This window comes from Coptis chinensis, chromosome 2 (genome assembly GCF_015680905.1).
Source record: "Coptis chinensis isolate HL-2020 chromosome 2, ASM1568090v1, whole genome shotgun sequence".
Lineage (NCBI taxonomy): Eukaryota > Viridiplantae > Streptophyta > Magnoliopsida > Ranunculales > Ranunculaceae > Coptis > Coptis chinensis.
The window spans coordinates 72,090,207-72,110,496 of NC_141457.1; the positions used below are offsets into that span (position 1 = coordinate 72,090,207).

The 20,290-nt window shown below is 36.2% G+C and overlaps 2 long non-coding RNA genes across 3 annotated transcripts; one reads left to right on the plus strand and one right to left on the minus strand.

The window, feature by feature from the left end:
* The first annotated feature begins 4,905 nt into the window (after nt 1–4,905).
* LOC147517618 (uncharacterized) lies at nt 4,906–7,109 on the plus strand. 2 transcript variants are annotated; one of them, XR_015213912.1, is made up of 4 exons: nt 4,906–5,003; nt 6,245–6,326; nt 6,432–6,738; nt 6,835–7,109. It is a non-coding gene; the product is annotated as an uncharacterized LOC147517618 (long non-coding RNA). The 2 variants fall into 2 exon arrangements; XR_015213911.1 differs by lacking the exons at nt 4,906–5,003; nt 6,245–6,326 and having other exon boundaries at nt 6,333–6,738.
* Nucleotides 7,110–7,817: 708 nt separating this feature from the next.
* LOC147517619 (uncharacterized) lies at nt 7,818–9,654 on the minus strand. Its single transcript, XR_015213913.1, has 3 exons — nt 9,248–9,654; nt 8,464–8,587; nt 7,818–8,061 (listed from the first exon to the last, which is right to left on the minus strand). It is a non-coding gene; the product is annotated as an uncharacterized LOC147517619 (long non-coding RNA).
* Between the last annotated feature and the right edge of the window lie 10,636 nt (nt 9,655–20,290).

The following is a 20,290-nucleotide window of genomic DNA, read 5'->3' on the forward strand; positions in this document are numbered from 1 at the left end:
CAATGCCTATAATCTTTGAGACTCTACTATTACCCATCTTCACTTCACCATATTCACCATAGCTGTAGATAGTGAAGAATCCCCTGTGCGGTGTGATGTGATAGGATGCTCCTGTATCTATCACCCACTCTATATCCTGGCCTGAGGTACTAAGACAGCACACACCACAATATGACACAATTCCCACTAGATTGTCGACTAGTGCGGTAGTATCTCTGCCTGTGTTTCCATTCCTCTGCACCATGTCTTCATGTACATAGTTATTCTTCTCATCCCTCTTCAGTGTTCTGCACTCATACCTGAAGTGACCCTTGGTGGCACAATAGTAACATTGCTTCTCTACCTTAGGAGTTCTAGCTTCACCCCTAGATTTACTTCTGTCATCACCTCTAAAACGAGATGGTTTTATGTTTCTACCTCTCTCCCGTTTCTTTGTGACAAGGATCTCTGAGTGAGAGGAGCTGCATTTTGAACTCCTTCTAGTCTCCTTATTTAACAAAGACGCGGTAGCCATCTCCATGGTAATGATTCCATCCTTGGCTGCTCCGTGTAGAGAGACTGCTAATGTCTCCCAACTTTCGGGTAGAGAGCCTAATAAAAACAAAGCCTCAACTTCGTCTCCCAAATTAATCTTCATCAAATGCATCTAATTGATGGTATTCTGTACTTCGTTAAGATGCTCAGACATTGAAGAACCTTCTTGGTACTTCGTGTTGACAAACTTCTTAACGACCAGTACTTTGTTTCTGCCCGACTTCCTCTCATAGAGGTCTTCGAGTTTTTTCCACAAGCCAAAAGTTGTAGTCTCTTGGAATACATAGTGAAAGACACTGTCGTCAATCTGATATCAACTTTTTTACTACGTTAGAGATTGTATCTCTAAATTGGCGAAAGAGCGAATTCAAAGTTTCCTTACTCATAAAATTTCGTGTTCATATAGTTGGAGTAAAGATTCGATCTAACCTAAAGTCTAGGACAACTACAATTTGGTTTTTACTCTTAGGGAACTAGTGAGTAAGTTAATACAAATACTAAGTTTCTTTCCTACACAAACATTAAAAAAAAAAACATTAAGATTAGAAATCATGAAACTAAGACAAAATACAAATTGCTAAAGAAAAGGTGGAGAGCCAATCCTCCTCATGTGAAACTAACTTTTTGATGTTGATTTGAATAGGTTCATTTGATTCTTCCTAGACTCATAGACAAGCCATAATGGAAGAAAACTTGATCCCTAGCATGTATGGCTCATCTCTAAGCTCATACATGTTAGCAAGTGGAACCAAGCAATGACTTATCTCTAAGCTCATCACTTTAATTCCTAACTAGACACTACACCAACTATCATTTTGGGATAGGATGTAGGTCTAGTTGTTCTTCCTAAACAACTTACCAATCCAACAACAAATATTTTCCCTCACATGAGTTGGATTAACTCCCCTAAAGGAAATTTAGCTCATGATCCTTGGGACAAAGGATTACTAGTTAGAAATACAAAAAGAGAGAGAGAAAGAGGAAAAAGAAAACTAACTATATAAACTCACTTGATTTTTATTTATTTCCAACTAGAAGAAAACCAAAGTTTCCTCCATTAAAAACTATTACAAGCTTTCTTACCAAACTAAAAACTAAAAACTAAAAATGGCTAAGGAACTAAAATAATACAACGTAAGGAAAGGAAGTTAAGGGAGTAAATGGAGTAAATGGAGTGTCTCCCCTTGTTTTTGTTTTCTTCTCCATTTGAGAGACATCTCATTTCCTCCAATGTGAAACATCAAACCACATTTACTTCATTTTTATCCACCACATTAAAACAAAGTGACACCTTGCATTTTTTTTCACTATTAACACCTAATCTAATTAATTACATGCAAGGTGTCAACTTTGCACCAATAATTTGTCATTTTTGTCTTGACATGCTCCATGATTGATGACTCATCCAATCTTGTGGGCCTGCATAGTGGGTCCTATGTGCAGTCCAGTGGCGGTCCGGTCTTTGGGCAATTTTACAACTTCCCGCCTATGCGTAGAGTTCATCGCCCTGATTGTCTGAGTAGCTCACTTGTCGCATTCGGAGTCCTGGTTCAAGAGGTAGGAGCTTCGGAAGTTTGATGCTTCTGTGCAGATTTGGAAGAATATATATGCCGTTCCTCGTGCTTTATCGCAAGTTTAAATAATATTTCCATGTTTACTGCGAATACCTGCAAAAGTATGAAAACATATTTATTTCATGATTATTAAACACATAATTAACCAAATTTATATGTCTCAATAGGGTTTCATAATACACTTTTGGGTGCTTATCACAATCCACTGTTGAATGTACCCAATTGCTTTTCTATCAAACTTGCTCCACTCAGCCGCAGCAACCATTTCCGGTCTTTCTCCTCCATTCTCAATAGGTAGTGTCAAGTCCTTGTAATAAAGTAAGTCTTCCATCTTGTCTTTCCAAATGGTGTAGTTCTTCATATTCAGACTCTTCATGCGAGTGTTCATGGAATTGTCCATCTCTACAAGTTATTTAAATTCAAATCTTCTCTCAGGAGTTTTGTCAAACACCTTTCGACCAAGATTTGGATAACACCCTAGGCTAATCTAACTTGGCTCTGATACCACTTGTTGGGGTTTATACCAATACCAATCGATTCCCCACTACACAGATAACTTGTATTTGAACAATAGCAACTCCAGACAACAATCTAAATATTCTCTACAACCAAACTGACATGCCCAACTCGTTAAACAACTATTAACAATAGATAATAATGTAAAGTAGTAAAAGCAAACCACAACACAAAGATATACCATGGTTTGGCCAATGGTGCTGACTTCTGCAAGAGCTAGTCCTTTTATAAAGTGGGAAGGAAGATTACAATCACTCCTTGCAGTATCTCACCTTACTAAATCACTCCTCTCTCTTTACAGGCTTGTCTCTCTGTAAAGGTTATCTCTCAATCTTGATTGTTTTCAAGATTGGGTTTCTCTCTTTGTTCTTGTGTATTTTCATGTCTCTTCTGTGTGTTAGGTTTTGCCAAAAACCCCAACCTATATTGCAACCTCGCGGTTCACAAAAAATAGAATATTGCCGAAAATAGACATGGGCGTGGGGCGCGCCTTGGGCAAGGCCAAGTCAAGCACGTGGCGCACTCAATCACCTGGAAGTTTGTCAAGGCAAGAGCACGGGTCGCGCTTCGAGCAAGAACAAACTGAGCGTGCACGCGCTCAGCGTTCTTCATGCAGACTGAACTTCAGTTTCTCCTCATGTGAGGGATAACTTTAACATTGAAGAGATGCGAAGATGTGGATACCTGGCATCATATGAATGGAAGATATTTTAGCGAATTTGTCTTATTGAGGTATGTTCATGTGTTCTTGTGTGATGTGCTAATTACCAGTAACCGTGACCTTAGTGTTAATCTGATTTCTATGGTATTGAGTAGTATCCAATTAACTAACATCTCATTAATTTGATTTCAAAAGAGGCTTTATCCAAGGCAGTAGTTTCTGTGGAACTTTCCACCACCAGAAGGAAAAAGTCAATAAAGTGCCATCCACTTCATCTATGCGGAAGAAGAAGAAAAACTACCGTGATATGTTCTCATTCATTCCTTGGTAACATAGAGTGTGGCGAGATTGATGGCGTCGTTATAGGTCCTTGGGCAGATATTGGTGAAAGCTCTACTTCTATTGTGGGTGAGGATGATACTCTACGGTTTGGATCTTGGAGCTCTTCTTTCAGTATGGTCCGATGCACGGGATCAAAGAACCATTGACCATGTAAGTTAGCATCTAAGTTATTCTCGATATTTATGCTATATAGTGATCATATCTTATACTTGAAAATTTTAGAGATTTAACTTTATGGTCAATCTGTAATTAGTCGAGGCGTCGGTTATGTGGATTCAATGTTGATATGGAGCATCCTGTTGGAAAATTTCCCTATCTGCTTGCACGAGTAGCACATTGTTATGTCTGTCCAATGTTTTTAGGTGTGATTATGTGAAAATGATCTTCGTACCGTAGAGATCATCCTCACATTAAATCACTTTATTTGAATATGTCTAAAGTCTAATTTGGTTAAAAGATGTAACAATAGGAACCGCCCACAAGACCACAACCTATTTGGGGTGCCTTCGTTAATAGATTTAAATGATTTCATCATTGTTATGCCTAGCTTCTAATAAGTTGTTTTAGTTGGCTTAAACTTATTGCTAGCTTTGGTCGGTTTAATGGGGAATTCCTAATTGTACTATTCTGGCAGCTAACTTGCCCACAATAAGGCTTTTTGGTTATTATATTTATTGCTATGTTTCAAATATTCAGTTGTTATTATATTTTTCTTTTTCTTTTTGTTGTTGTGTATATAGTACTGAATTCCCATTCACCATTAAAATTTTTGTTAGAAAATAAGGGTTGTGTTAATAGGTGCAAGAAATTAATGAGCTTCTTACTGAATATATAATTAAGTTAGAAATCTCAGTCTTGCTTAAACTTTTTACGGACAAGCATCCTAGAAAACTTGGCAACCCACTTTGTAAGTTCCCTGAAGTAAAAGGACACTTTTTGTCTTGAAATTCGAAATACTAAGTAATTTATTGGAATCACATGATGAAAAGTGTTGTTTATACTCAGGTGAAATGTATGCAACTCAATGAGTAGGTAGATAACACTATACTAATCTAATTAGTTTATTTATCAACAGTACTTAAAACCTCGAAGTTATTTTTTAATATCAATAATCTCTTGGTGGGGGAGTCGTGGAGGTGCTCATGTTTTTTTTTTTTTTTTTTTTATCAAACTAAGCTTTAGTATATATGTGGTGCAGTATGGCTGTTTAGATAATACATAGTCTTTTATGTGGTGTTAAATATAAATTTTATGCTAACGATTTGTCTTTCGTTGTTTAGCTCTTGGTGACAGTGTTGTATTCAGATTTTCTTGCTGGTAGGTTGAGATAAATTCTGAGACTATGGAGATCGATTGGGTTCATATGACCGTTAAAGGTATTGTCTACTATTTGTGGTGGGTTAGCACCACTTTACTATTGCTTCAATAAATTTTTGTGGCGGCTATCCCATGGAATAAGAACCTACAATGGCAAACAGTGTAATACCATACTTTTTTTGGCAAGGATTTATTCCTCGAGTATGTACAAAAATGAAACTTAAATGTACTTAAGGATTAAACTCTTAGGATTGCCATGGTTATTGCTTTGTTTCACATACTTCTTTCTAAGCTATGCATAACCAATGTCGGCTTTTGGTGTCGTCTTAAATAGAAACTAGTATGCGAACCGAGCTTCACACCGGTTTTTTGAAAGTAGTCGGTGCACACGTGGTATTTTAAGAACATTATGCTCACGGATCATTCTAAGTTGATGCTTAATAGCTTCACGTATATATATATATATATATATATATATATATATATATATATATAGGGGAGGGATAGGGGCACAGGCACTGTAGCCACATTATAACCATAGTCTATCTTAACCGTTCTATTCACTTCAATCCAACAGACGCGACTTAACTAAGAAATTTCATTTCAATTCGGGCGAAAAAAAAACCTTAACTCTCTCTCTCTCCTCCACCACCACCATGTAAATTGAAAATTGAATAACTCAAAAATCAAACCCAAAATTTTCACCCCAAAATCAAACCTAAAATTTCCACCCCAAAATCAAAGCAATCAACCAACTATTTAGTTCGATTTCCAAAGACCCAAATTTAAAGAACCCATCTTAAAATTCAATTTGAAGGACCCATCTCGATTTGGGGTTTAAAATTCGATTTGAACTCATTCTCGATTCTCACAAGGTATGTAATTTTTAAATTTTGAAATATTTGTTCAATTATTATTATTATTTTTCTTAATTATGTAGTTTGTTTTGTTTTTCATTAAATATCGAAGATCCAAAAACTCAATATGATCAGATGTTTGATTTGGGGTTTATCTTTGGATGAAGTTATCATGGGCGAGTGTGTTTACCGGTTTTGGTAACTTGGGGTTGGTTCAAATTGGGAAAATAATGCATTGTTGGGTAATTAGATGTGGGGTTGAATTGAATGTGTTTGTAGAGACAGGTTCGGTGGATATGTATGGAAAATTTGGACTCTTGGGTAATTCACGGAAAGTGTTTGATGGAATGTCTGAGAATAATGTGGTTTCGTGGAATGCGATTATTTTGGGGTATTCCAGTAATGGGTTTGGTTGTTAATTGTTTTTTTTTTTTTGTTTTCAGACGAGTGAAGAGGCTTCGGAAACAATGAGGTTACTTTTAGAAGGAGCCTTGTATCAACTTTGTCTCTTCATCTGCTTTACCAGTAATTCTCCTTTTTACTCTCTGTTTCCATTTTTTGTTAATTTAAACTAGACAGTGATGACTTAATTATTATTCTATTTTTTTTGAATGGGTAAATTTGACAAAGATGAAGATTGCTGGCGTGCCGAATGTAAGACACGTGTTTTCAAAGGAGAGAGGAAATAATGGGTTTCTCAATGTTAAGAATGGGTATTGGGTGTGAAAGGGAGGAGATTTTCATTATGTCGTGTGGCGTTGTCGATGATGAGTTATCCAAAGTTTGGGTTTCTAGTGGAAATTGCGGAAGAGTGCTCGACTTTAGTTGTTTTGGATGTAGCTTCTGGTTTGAATGTTGTTGCTCTGGAGGTAACCATCAGGTAGACTCGGGGCTTCTGTTCCAACGTTTGGTTCGTGAAATTGCACAAGGCTTCAAGGTAAAAATCACTTCTCATTATCAAGTTACAGTTAAATTACATGCATGTTCTTTTTTTATTGATGTATGCTTGTTTTTTGGGATTTTGGTTTTGTAGACGAATTTGCGATTCCAGAGCCATGCTGTGCTAGCACTTCAAGAAGCTGCAGAAGCTTATCTCATGGGATTATTTGAAGACACAAATTTCTGTGCAGAAGCTTAGGGATAGGGATAGGGATATTTTAGGTTTTTAGGATAGCTAGGGAACAATTGGTGTTATGTTTTTTACATTGGTGTGTACAAAAAGTACATTATAGTGACTTTTTCTGGTGAAGACATAAGTAATGTTGGTTACCATTCTTGAAAATCAATCTACTGGATTCTTCGTTGTTATTTTCAATGGGTTTAATTCTTAGTTTCAACTATTTGTGAATGAATGTTGATTTGATTATGTGGCAAATTGTGGTTATATGCATTGAATGATGTGTGTCAATTCTTTACTCCGACCTTGAAATATTTTTATTAGTCAAAATAATCAATAATGTAAGCTGATCTAGCTAAATTAGGTATGCTGCAATATCTGTGGAACCATGATGAGCATCCTAGAGATTTTCTTGGTTGGAAAAAGCTCTGTTGTGCCTTCTTAGTGGAGATTCCTTTGTTCTTGCGGCTGTGAAATTGTTTCCCAACTCCAGAGAAAATTCCAAACCATTACGAGCCAGATGCTTGTAATGTGCAGTTCTACACACTGAAATATCATTCGTCTTAATTATCGTCTGTTCGAAATAATTCCTACTTGTAATATTAAATTAGCTAATATTATGTTTGCGTATGTATTTGAATTCAGTTACATGAACACAAAAACAGAAAAATATTCTAAACCATGCCTGGGAAAGTATTATCAAAACTAAGATGAAATTCCTTAACCAAACAAAGATGCTTCAGTAACCACCTTTAAGGTTATTGACCACATCATAGGGGATGCTTCAGTAACCACCTTTAACAATTTCAAGGGTGGCTCCCTCGACCATAAAACAAGGTGCCTCTTGGTGTCGATCTTCTCTCTCAAGGGATTTTGCCTCGGCTTTTGCTGAACTGCTGCAGCTTGCTGATTGCCAAACGAAAATCTTCAAAGCAGTCAGAATGTATCTGCTGCCAGAAATTGTCAGAAACACTTTAACAAAGCTATCAAATGTATCTTCAAAGCTATAAGAATGTATCTTCAAAGCTTCAAAGCTGTCAGAATTTCCTTTAACAAAGTTTGCATCCACTATATACTCTTACTGCCTCGATCTCTCCTGGCAAGCCACCACACTAAGAATGTATATGCTACAGTATTGAATTTCTGCAGGAAATAAAGAATTCAATGTTCAAAACAAGCAGCATTTTAGGACAAGTTAAATGCAAAATAAATTCTATCTAACACTGATTAATCATAGAGGACCAAGAGCAGGTTCAGGTATGAGTTCCAAGTTCACGCTTTTGCCCAATTCAATTTATTTTTTATTTTTTATTTTTTTTACCTCCTAAAATCTCGAGGATATGAACTTCTCTGTATTTGCAAAAGGACCAAGACAAAAGTTGATCACTCTGCACTCAGTCACCAAATGTCCAACCACCTTGCAGTGGTTCCAGAAATTAGGGCTTTTTACCAACAATATACTCTTTTCAAAAGTTTTAAAAAATTCTACATGCAATTATAACATATAAGTCTGATACAAAGGATAGATAAATTATCTCTGGATACCTTCTGCACTTCACCATTCACCAATAAGTCTCCATCGAATGGAACTATCTTGCAAACAGTTGTACCAGCATTGAAAGCTTCTCCAAATGTTCCTTCACCAACCTTGATTATAGTTCCTGGATCACTGTTGCAAAATGAAAAATAAATTTCCATCAAAAGACTTGGAAGTCCACATCCAAAGAGTTCCAAACAAAAGAAAAAAAAAAGCAACAAGGAAGAAGAACACAACAGCTAACAACAGGATACTTGGATAACAAGGCTATAGGAACAAGTATAAGTCTTTAAAAACGACAACATGTCAAACCAGTTCAAATAGACACCATATAAATTTCTTCAAATTACTATCAACATGACAAACATTAAAAATTAATGGAGGCAACTAAAGAGATTGTACATACAACCATGAAATTGGATTTTCCTTTCCTTATAACCCATGCACATTTCCTAGCTCCGTTTCTATTCCCCGATTACTTGTCGAGGCGATATTCATTAGTTTTTATGAGTGATGAAATTGGTTAGTTTCTCATATTAAATAATTTGTAAAAGTAGAAAGCTAGGATATGACCAAGATGAGACCAGTACGTTCTTTAAAGATCATCCCACTTGCGTGATAAAATAACAACAAAGAAAAATCACTACTTAAATTATAATAGCTAAAATTATACCAAAATGTAACCTAGCAACCTAACTTCTCAAATTTAATGAAAAACAAAACAAACTACATAATTAAGAAAAATAATAATAATAATTGAACAAATATTTCAAAATTTAAAAAATTACATACCTTGTGAGAATCGAGAATGGGTTCAAATCGAATTTTAAACCCCAAATCAGAGATGGGTCCTTCAAATTGAATTTTAAGATGAGTTCTTCAAATTTGGGTGCTGGAAAACGAACTAAATAGTTGGTTGATTGCTTTGATTTTGGGGTGGAAATTTTGGGTTTGATTTTGGGGTGAAAATTTTGGGTTTGATTTTTGAGTTATTCCAATTTTCAATTTACAGTGGTGGTGGAGAGAGAGAGCGCGCGAGAGGTTAAGGGTTTTTTTTATCGCCGAATTGAAATGAAATTTCTTAGTTAAGTCGTGTCTGTTGGATTGAAGTGAATAGAACAGTTAAGATAGACTGTGGTTATAATGTGGCTACAGTGCCTCTCTCTCTCTCTCTCTCTCTCTCTCTCTCTCTCTCTCTCTCTCTCTCTCTCTCTCTCTCTCTCTCTCTCTCTCTCTCTCTCTCTCTCTCTCTCTCTCTCTCTCTCTCTATATATATATATTGTAAGACCAGGTCACTTATCTTCAAGTGAGCAATTATTATATACGCTACCCTGTCCCATGGTATATGTTTGGGCTGGAGGATTGAGATTTGATTCAGACTAAAGCTTCTTTTCTGTGGGACTATTGACTTGAAGTGTCACTACATAAAATAACAACACGCATGTAGGTTTTTCATGCTGAAAAGTCGGAACTACTTACAACACTTGTCTCCAAACTGTATGCCTTCATAAACGCCATGTTAGAAAAGTATATCCATGATGTTTTAGAGGTTTTTTACAATCTATCTTCTCTATAAAAATTTAAACGGGATTAATTAATAAAAAGAAGCCACTAATTTCAAGTAAGATCTTTTGTAACTTTGGTATGTACATGACTTCTAAGTCTTTAAAACGCTTAGAAATCAATGATAGGTTCTCCAATCGTTAAATTTCATTCTACAGTCCATGGCAAGTTAAAGAGCTTTGATGTGATGAACTTGAAAATCTTATTGTCGTTTGTATTGTGGGTTGCACTCGAAAAGATCGAAGAGTGTTACTTTCATGACCTTTGCATACGTTCTTGCCTGTTCAATTCAGATAAATTTATATTAGTGTTTCCACATGTTAATGTTAACAGATGTTGATTAGAAAAATAAATACATTAAAGGACCTATTGAGGACAAATTGTAAAAGGTCAAATCATTCAAATGATTAATATTTTGGATATCTTGGATATCAATTTCAAATTGAAGTAGTTGTCTTTTACGCAACAAATAAATTGATCTACACATTGTTTTTCTTCACTAAAGAAAATCCCGAATTAGGTTAATGTAGATGATTTTCCTTCGTAGTTTAGATTTTCCTCACTGGTTCTCCTCCCTCTCAGGTACATTAGAACAGAAGAACTGGAGCAAGATTTGAGGGAGTTTGGCATGCACCACGGAAGAGACATAAAGGAAATCCTATCAGAAGTTGACGTTGATAATGTAAGCAACAGGAAGAATTAACCATCAGAGTTTTCCTTCTGCATTATTGCATATCAACAAAGAAATATGTACTGTTAATCTGTTAATGTATTTTTGCTTCATCTATTCATGATCACTCATGTTTTTGACGTACCTTTATAGTGGGAGCACTTCATAAATCCAATATCAAATGTTATCATTATCATTCTGACACACATGTTTTCGCGTGGATACAGGATGGAAGGATAAACTACGAAGAGTTTATGGCTATGATGAGAAAATGCAATCCTGAAGCTGCTTCTAACCCGAAGAACCGATGTGAAGTGTCTATATCAATCCCATAAGCACACAGAGACTGGGAACACTTAAAGGTTGAGAGGCATGTGGTGTAAGAAGACGTGTTCCCATCAATTGAGGAGCCACATTTTTGAGTCAATAGATGCATCATCATTCATACATACTCTGTTGGTCTAAACTTCATGACATATAGGCAGATAGCTTCAAATAATTGTTCAAAATCCTGGGTGTGTGAGAATTTTAGAGATGCATCATAGTTCATACATACTCTGTTTCTTTTTAGGGATATGGAGAGGGGCCATCTACAATTTCGATTTGATGGAAACTTTTGAACTAAGCTAAAGAAGAACTACTCAGGAATTGGCTTTTGGTGTTTGTCAAAATCTAGCAGAATACAGACGCCAAACATATTTGTATGAACATTTATAAATTTTGTAAGATATTTAAATAAGCAAACCTGCAGCAGTACCACTGGACCAACCGACGAATTTTCGCCATATTAGAAGGAAGTTTCCATCAGTCCAAACTAATTAGTTTTCATGTCCTATAGATAATGTAATGTGAAGTTTTCGTTGTTTAAATTGTGCAAATATCTGCCAAAAACAAAATACCAAACTACGCCATAATAGAACATTGAACCGTTTATTTATGAAACCATCAAGACTAATCTCAAGCTACTCCTGCGACTTCCCTCCATGCAAAGTAGTCACACAATACCCCGCCTTATCCAAATTCTTGGAGAGATAATCAACAGATTTTTTAGTATTAATGAAAATGATAGTAGTCTTATCGCCAAGGTCATTAAGTAGCTTCTGTGGCCTAGGCCATTTGTCTGAATCCTTGATCATAATCACATGATGCATAATTGTTTCGACCAAATATGATCAAAACACTAAGTGGTGACGAAAGAGATGAAGAACGTAAAAAAGTAGTTAGAAAAGTGATGGTGATCGAGAGAATGATGAGACTGTACCTTTCGGTTGCCTATGTACCCAAATTATCGATGAGATCAAGTCTCAAGAACGTAGTTCTGTATGAAAAATAGTTTAGTATTTATATATGTAAAGTAGAGATTTCTTGTAGCTCAAGTAATTGCAATTGAACCTGACTCTTAATTGATGATTATCTCTTTGATATAAAACGAATCTAAACATAAATTTATGTACGTAAGTGGCAAGCCCTGTGGCTAGGGTTCAGCCCTAGACACATGAGTTAATGGGCCTGTACATTGATCTATGATATTGCAAATTGGGTTTTAGCCTTGTTGATTAAACGAATAAAGTGGAGACTCCTACCAATGGACGTTTGCCACGTAGGTGGGGGTCGAAATACTGCCCCCTCTTTGGCATGCGAACAAAGTTCATATGGCAAAGAAGAGAAGAAAAATCAAGGAAAAAATGGAATAAGAAAAGAGTGAACGGAATGTATAACAAAGTGTCGTGCAAATGTAAATGATAGGAAAATAGACTGTCGAGAAAAATTCGAGAATTATTATGAACGAAATAATGTCAAACTAACTTATATGAGATGCAATGTAATTAAATGAAAAATGATTGAAGTGAGAATTGAAATGGATAGCACAGAAAAAAGTGCAAAAGAAATTGATGACAAAAACCGTACCGAAATAATTACGTAATAATAATAAAATTGAGTTTGACGACTCATGCCAGTGGAAGATTTATATTAGGATTAGACAGTTAAAATTAAATGTATGGGCAGTTTAGTAATAATAGGAAGAAAATGAAGTTAAATACGAATTGGATTCAAATGGAAAGATTTGAGCAATTAAAACGGATGCCAACTTCGGATTAGATAAGAATTCGGATTAGATAATAATTCAGAGTAGATAAGAGTTTGGATTAGATAAGAGTTTGAGTACAGCTATATTTAGTCAAAGCTTCAACTAAAATCGAGGATATTTGAGCCATGTTAACGTACAAAATACCCAAAATTGTTACAAAACTGTGTTCTAAGAGACGTCATAGGTCTACTGTTCTATCAACATATCTTGTTTACTAACCATCCTTATTGTCCATTTGACTTGTCAAGGTTGTCAACAGACAATGGGTTTAATCTCCTTGGTACTTAAATGGTTGCACAAAAACCCCCAGTAAGCGAACAAATGCATAAAACATCCCTATTATTTAAAACATAACATCACAGCCAAAACAGACCAAAATACCCTTATAAAAACTGGGCTAACGTCATCAATCTTTACTTATAATTTCGGCTTAAGGACAAATCGGGCTGATGTCATCCTATGTAAATTTGTATTTACATATGACAATATAAAATTACACAGTCTTCTTAACCTATTTAAATTTAAATTTTCATATGAAAATTTTTTTTTCATAGGAAAATTTAAATTTATATTCTGTCTGGTGTCGTCAAAAAAATTTCAATCCCAAAAGTTACTATGTAAATTTAAGTTTTCATAGCTCCAATGACTATATAAATATAGTTTTACATATATATGACTGTAAAAATATATTTACATATATTCTGTCAGGTGTCAGGAAATTTTCAATCCTAAAAGTTACTATATAAATTTAAGTTTTTATAGCTCCAATAACTATGCAAATATAGTTTTACATATATATAAGACTATGTAAAAATACATTTACATATAGTCGGAAAATTTTCAATCCCAAAAAGGTAAAAAAGGAAATAAGATAAAATGGGAAATAAAAATGGACTAGATTTTATATCTTTTTTGGAAAACAGAGATGTTATTTAATGAGACCTAAATAATAAGGAGGTTATGTGATATGGGTCGATGGGAGGGAATTTATAATCAACCAAGTTAGAACCAAGGGGCTGAGCCTCATTTCTTGGGTCGTCAAAGACTACGTTGTCGAATATACCTCTTATGCTACGTAAGTGGCCACCTCAGAAATGGAATCAAAGGAATTTATTGAGTATGATCCTGTCCTCATACGTCGAAAGAGGAAGCCCCATGGATGGCTACAATAAAAGCACATAATATGCAACCTTAAAAACGAAAGCTCCAACTGCACAGTCAGTTTTCCTTGCTTTCTACTCGAAAACGGGTAAGCCCAGTGGTTCAAGTTGAGCCTAACCTGGTGCTGGCAGTGGACTGGTTCAAGGTCGTAATCCACGGGATCAGCAGAAGCTTCTCTTGGTCGGTCAAAACTCATGTTACGTTAGATCTTGGACTTGTGTATTTTTTCTATTGGTTTGATGGAGAAGAATGAAGGGAGACGTTCAGAAATATTTAGGCTGGAATTGAGCCTAAAGATATTTCGTAACTATTCAGTTGGGCTTTGAGTTGTCCCATATTACGGAATTCTCTGGACCCTTTTTTGCTCAGTTCTTTTTCAGTTTTACACGTTGGTTAGATTAATTTATTTGGGGGAGTTGGAATCCTTGAGGGTGGGGTGGACATGAAAATTTGGGTCGGGTGAAATTGTGTTTTTGTAAAAAGATCGGCTAGAACCTCCAAAACCAGCGCCGCAAGTGTTCCAAAGCCAATACCAAAGTTTTGTTTTTCAATTTGGTGGAGATTGAAACTGTTTCGGTTTGGATTTTGATTAAGGGATAGATGAGTGGTTTGTTGTGGAAGGTCAGGAGGTCGTGGTTGATGAATATTGGCATGGGTTTGTAATTCGATATTGGTGCTGGGGTTAATTGGTGTCGGTAGAAGTCATTGGTGGTGGTTGGTTAAATTGTTGTTGAAGATTGGTGGGAATGATTTGATGTTGGAATTCGGTTGGTTGTTGATGGGGTGGTGTTGGGAAAGAATTGGTTGTCAAAATTCACCTGTTTGAGCGTCGGTGACTGGTGGAAGGTGGGATGGAGCAATGACAGTCGGTGTACTATGGGTGGTGCGTGGAAGATGATCGGTGTTGTCAACATCTTCACTTGATTGTTTTGCTCTTTCTCTTTTGTTTTGAAGCGTAGCGACAACGATCTCTTTAGCTATGTTTCGAAATTCCAAAGGAAACTTGACCAAACCGCAGAAAATCTTGCGGAATATGACAAAGCAGTGTAATCTGACGTGATGCGAATTTCTCCGTACAGAAAAACAGTGGTATTACGAGCAAAATATATTCACAAAGAGTCGACGGAGAAAAATTTCGCACAGAAAGGTGTCAATTAATGCCGTAGAAGAATTGAAGAAGTTGACAGAAGTTTCGTTGAGAAAGATCGGCTCAATGCTTTAGAAAAAATAATGAAGCTATCATAAAGTTTCAATTCGCTCGAAAAGATTCGTTCAGAAAAAGTGCCTCAATGCCTTAGAAAAAATAATAAAACTGTTGGAAAGGTTCAATTCGTTCGGAAAGATTCGCTCAGAAAAATCGACTCAATGCCTTAGAAAAAATAATGAAACTGTCAAAAAATTTCACTTAGAAAATTTCTCATAGAAAGATCGGCTGAATGCTTTAGAAAAAATAATGAAACGGTCAAAAAAAATTCACTTGACGCCATTTCTCATAGAAAGATCGGCAGAATGCCTTGGAAAAATTAACAAAACTGTCAAAAAATTTCACTTGAAAAATTCCTCGTAGAAAGATCGGCAGAATGCTTTAGAAAAAATAATGAAACTGCCAAAAATTTTCGCTTGAAACAGAAAGAGTTGTACGAGTTGTATAAGCAAAAAATTGATAAGGAACCATTGGATTTTCCCAAACCAATGATTATGTGATTGTGTGAACATAACACCATAGAGCTAAAAAAATTTGTGATGAAAATAAAAATAAAGTATGGATTTGCTACTGAATATTGTTGTTATGTCAGAGAACGTACCTATAGAAAACTGACAGTGTTGTTAATTTATGTAGTTGAAATTGAATAGAATGAGACGCCCCCATGTAGAGAAAAACGCCCTCAATGCTAACGTAACTTTGCAAAATTAGAGTAAACGAGCGTAAAAGCGTTCAAACTTAGACTGACAAAGCTAAACGTGGTAACTTCGTCAGATTTTTTCGTAGTGATAGTAACGTACGAAGCGAGCGCGTAAAAGCGTTACAACTTAAACTGACGAATTTAAACGTGGTAACTTCGTCAGATTGTGTCGTAGTTATAGTAACGAACTCAGTGAGCGTGAAAATGTTCAAACTTAAACTGACGAAGCTAAATGTGGTAACTTTGTCAGATATTGTCGGAGCGATAGTAACGAACTAAGCGAGCGTAAAAACATTCAAACTTAGATTGATGAAGCTAAACGTGGTAACTTCATCAGATTTGTCGTAGCGATAGTAACGAACTAAGCGAGTATAAAAGCGTTCAAACTTAAACTGATGAAGCTAAACGTGGTAACTTCATCAGAATTTTTCGTAGCGATAGTAACGTACGAAGCGAGCGTAAAAGCGTTACAACTTAAACTGACGAATCTAAGCGCGGTAACTTCGTCAAATTGTGTCGTAGCGATAGTAACGAACTAAGCGAGCGTAAAAAGTGTTCAAACTTAAACTGACGAAGCTAAACATGGTAACTTCGTCAGATTTTGTCGGAGCGATAGTAACGAACTAAGCGAGCGTAAAAACGTTCAAACTTAGACTGACAAAGCTAAACGTGGTAACTTTGTCAAATTTTGTCGTAGCGATAATAACAAACTAAGCGAGTGTAAAAGCGTTCAAACTTAGACTAACGAAGCTAAACGTGGTAACTTCATCAATTTTTTATTTTTACCGATATTAACGAACTAAGCGAACGTAAAAGCGTTCAACTTAGACTAACGAAGCTAAACGCGGTAACTTCATCAGATTTTGTCGTAGCGATAATAACGAACTAAGTGAGCGTAAAAGCATTCAAACTTAGATTGACGAAGCTAAATGCGGTAACTTCGTCAGATTTTGTCGTAGCGATAATAACGAACTAAGCGAGCGTAAAAGCATTCAAACTTAGATTGACGAAGTCAAACGCGGTAACTTCGTCAGATTTTGTTGTAGCGATAGTAACGAACTAAGCGAGCATAAAAGTGTTCAAACTTAGACTGATGAAGCTAAACGCAGTATCTTTGTCAGATTTTGTTATAGCGATAGTAACAAACTAAGCGAGCATAAAAACGTTCAAACTTAGACTGACGAAGCCAAACGCGGTAACTTCGTCAGATTTTATCGTAGCGATAGTAACGAACTAAGCGAGTGTAAAAGCGTTCAAACTTAGACTAACGAAGCCAAACGCGGTAACTTCGTCAGATTTTGTTGTAGCGATAGTAATGAACTAAGCGAGCGAAAAACCGATCAAACTTAGACTGACGAAGCTAAACACAGTAACTTCGTCAGATTTTGTCGTAGATATAGTAACAAACTAAGCGAGTGTAAAAGCGTTCAAACTTAGACTGACAAAGCTAAATGCGGTAACTTCATCAGATTTTGTCGTAGCGATAGTAACGAACTAAGCTAGCGTAAAAGCGTTCAAACTTAGACTGACGAAGCTAAACGCAGTAACTTCATCAGATTTTGTCGTAGCGATAGTAACAAACTAAGCGAGCGTAAAATCATTCAAACTTAGACTGACGAAGCTAAACGCGGTAACTTCGTCAGATTTTGTTATAGCGATAATCACGAACTAAGCGAGCCTAAAAGCGTTCAAACTTAGACTGACGAAGCTTAATGCGGTAACTTCTTCAGATTTTGTTGTAGCGATAATCACGAACTAAGTGAGCATAAAAGCGTTCAAACTTAGACTGACAAAGCTAAGCGTGGTAACTTCGTCAGATTTTGTCGTAGTGATAGTCACGAACTAAGCGAGCGTAAAAGTGTTCAAACTTAGACTGACGAAGCTAAACGTGGTAACTTCCTCAGATTTTGTCGTAGCGATAGTCACGAACTGAGCGAGTTTAGAAGCATTCAAACTTAGACTCACGAAGCTAAACGCAGTAACTTTGTCAGATTTTGTCGTTGCGATGGTAACGAACTAAACGAGCATAAAAGCATTTAAATTTAGATTAACAAACTAAGCGAGCGCAAAAGCGTTCAAACTTAGACTGATGAAGCTAAACGTGGTAACTTCGTCAGATTTTGTCGTAGCGATAGTCACGAACTGAGCGAGCTTAGAAGCATTCAAACTTAGACTCACGAAGCTAAACGCAGTAACTTTGTCAGATTTTGTCGTTGCGATGGTAATAAACTAAATAAGCATAAAAGGGTTCAAACTTAGACTAACAAAGCTAAATGTGGTAACTTTGTCAGATTTTGTCATGGCGATAATAACGAACTAAGCGAGCGTAAAAACGTTCAAACTTAGATTGACTGACGAAGCTAAACATGGTAACTTCGTTAGATTTTGTCATAGTGATAATAATGTTGCGATGGAAAAAAAATTATACCATTAGAACTGAAGTGAAAGAAAGACTTTATTAATCACCAAATCTTGAAAAGTGCAAATATAATAACAAAAAAGAAACTATTGAACTGGAAACAAACTAACAAATTTTTGTCCAGTTTTTTGTTCAACTTGTCTATGTTGTCCGCTCACTTAGTAAAATAATTTGTTACAATGAGCAAGAAATGAACACTGTCGGGGCAGTCGAAAATAAACCAACAATGTCGAGGCCCCATTTGGAAAATGACCAAGATTTATGGATTGGATGACACTTTATCGCGGGAAGTTTGACCTATATCACATATCATGTTTTGGACAAGACATACACTTCTCGGACAAACGTTTAACATCCTTTGGCATGTACGGCCACCAATACCATTGGGTCATTGCTATGTGAGAGAGACTTCGCCCCCGGGAGTGGTGTTCATATAGTCCTGAATGAATTTCTTCGAGGCTTAGTAAATCTTTCATTCTAGCTAAACAACGAAGGATAGGATTGAGACTTGTGCCACTGTGATAGAGTTGTTGGTCATCAGGAATTCAGGAGCATTGGCAGCTGTATTATCGTCGTCGATAGATACCAAGACATTTTCAGTAGTGCCAAACTCGTTGGAATCATCTGACAGCATAAGTGGTTAATCCAATGTTGTCGTAACAGCGACGACTTGATTTTCTATGGATAAGTATGCGATAGAATCAAGATGCCTTACATCATAATGCTGTACAATACTGATATATGTAAAATTTCATGCAATTCGTTGAACTAAGTCCAAATAAACGTCGATTCTATCATCACGAGCCGCATATTATCATTTAAAGTGGCTAGTGACTAACTTAGAATAAATAATCGAAACTTAGTCGCCCCCGGCTGAAGAGTTGTGCATATACCGCAAATGACAGTTTCATACTCAGCCATATTATTTGAAGCATCAAAACCCAAACGTAGAGACCTCTCAATTATGTCTTCATTCAGCTTCAAGATGACAAAATCAAGACCAGAGCCAGACTTATTATGCAAACTATCGGTGTAATTCTAGCTAGCAATCAGCTGATATATCCAATAAGTATTTCAAGTCATCACCCCCGAAAAGTAATGACAATTAGGAATCGACGTTTAATTTCCTCATCGATTAATGCGTTCGACATAGGAATATCATCAATAAGAAAATCAATCATTAGAGAAACAAAAGTTTGTCTCTGTTTAACTGTACAAGTGTCAGAGACAAAGTTGTAAGCGTTAAGGTAACTTTTCCATTTTGCGACTCAATTCGTAGACATTACGAAAAAACTTGCGCAACGGATATTGAGTATAAACTTCGACTATTCCTTCCTGGAAATAAGCTTAAGACGTCTGGTAGCATGAAATAAGGCCGGCCAATGCAATTTTCTCAATGCATGAATGCCTCGATTCAGCTAATATAATAATAGTCTTGCTAACAAAGAATATGAGATGACTATCAACACTATGAAACGGTAATTGACAAATATGAATTAGATATGTTTCGCTGAGATTTGTGAAAAGTAACCATTGCAAAGTCTGTATGTATCATCTTGAACTCGTGGATAACCATTGCGAACAACAAGAATCTAAGCACCACCACGTAAATGATCCCACATGTAACTATGTTGTTGGCGTGTGTTACGTTGTGGTGTGACAGATACAACACCATTTTCGAAAACTCGTGGATGACGTATATTGCAAACAACAGGAATCGTATCCTCACCACATAAATGATCCCACACGCTACGATATCGTTGGCGTGTGCTATATTGTGGTGTGATAGATTTCACATCATCTTCAAGAGGAATGGTTCATTTCAGACGACGCTTGTAGTAATTGTTTTGTTTCCGTACACACTTGAACTATCGAAGAAGTGCTTCACGAGACATTGGACTTACATTAGCCGCATCAAATGATGGAGAATCGTCAGAGACAATAACTTCGCGCTGAATAATTTGGTGCATCGGTGGAATGACAGTAAGGTCACGTTTAACCGATTGTTGAAAAGGAGTAGAAATGATTA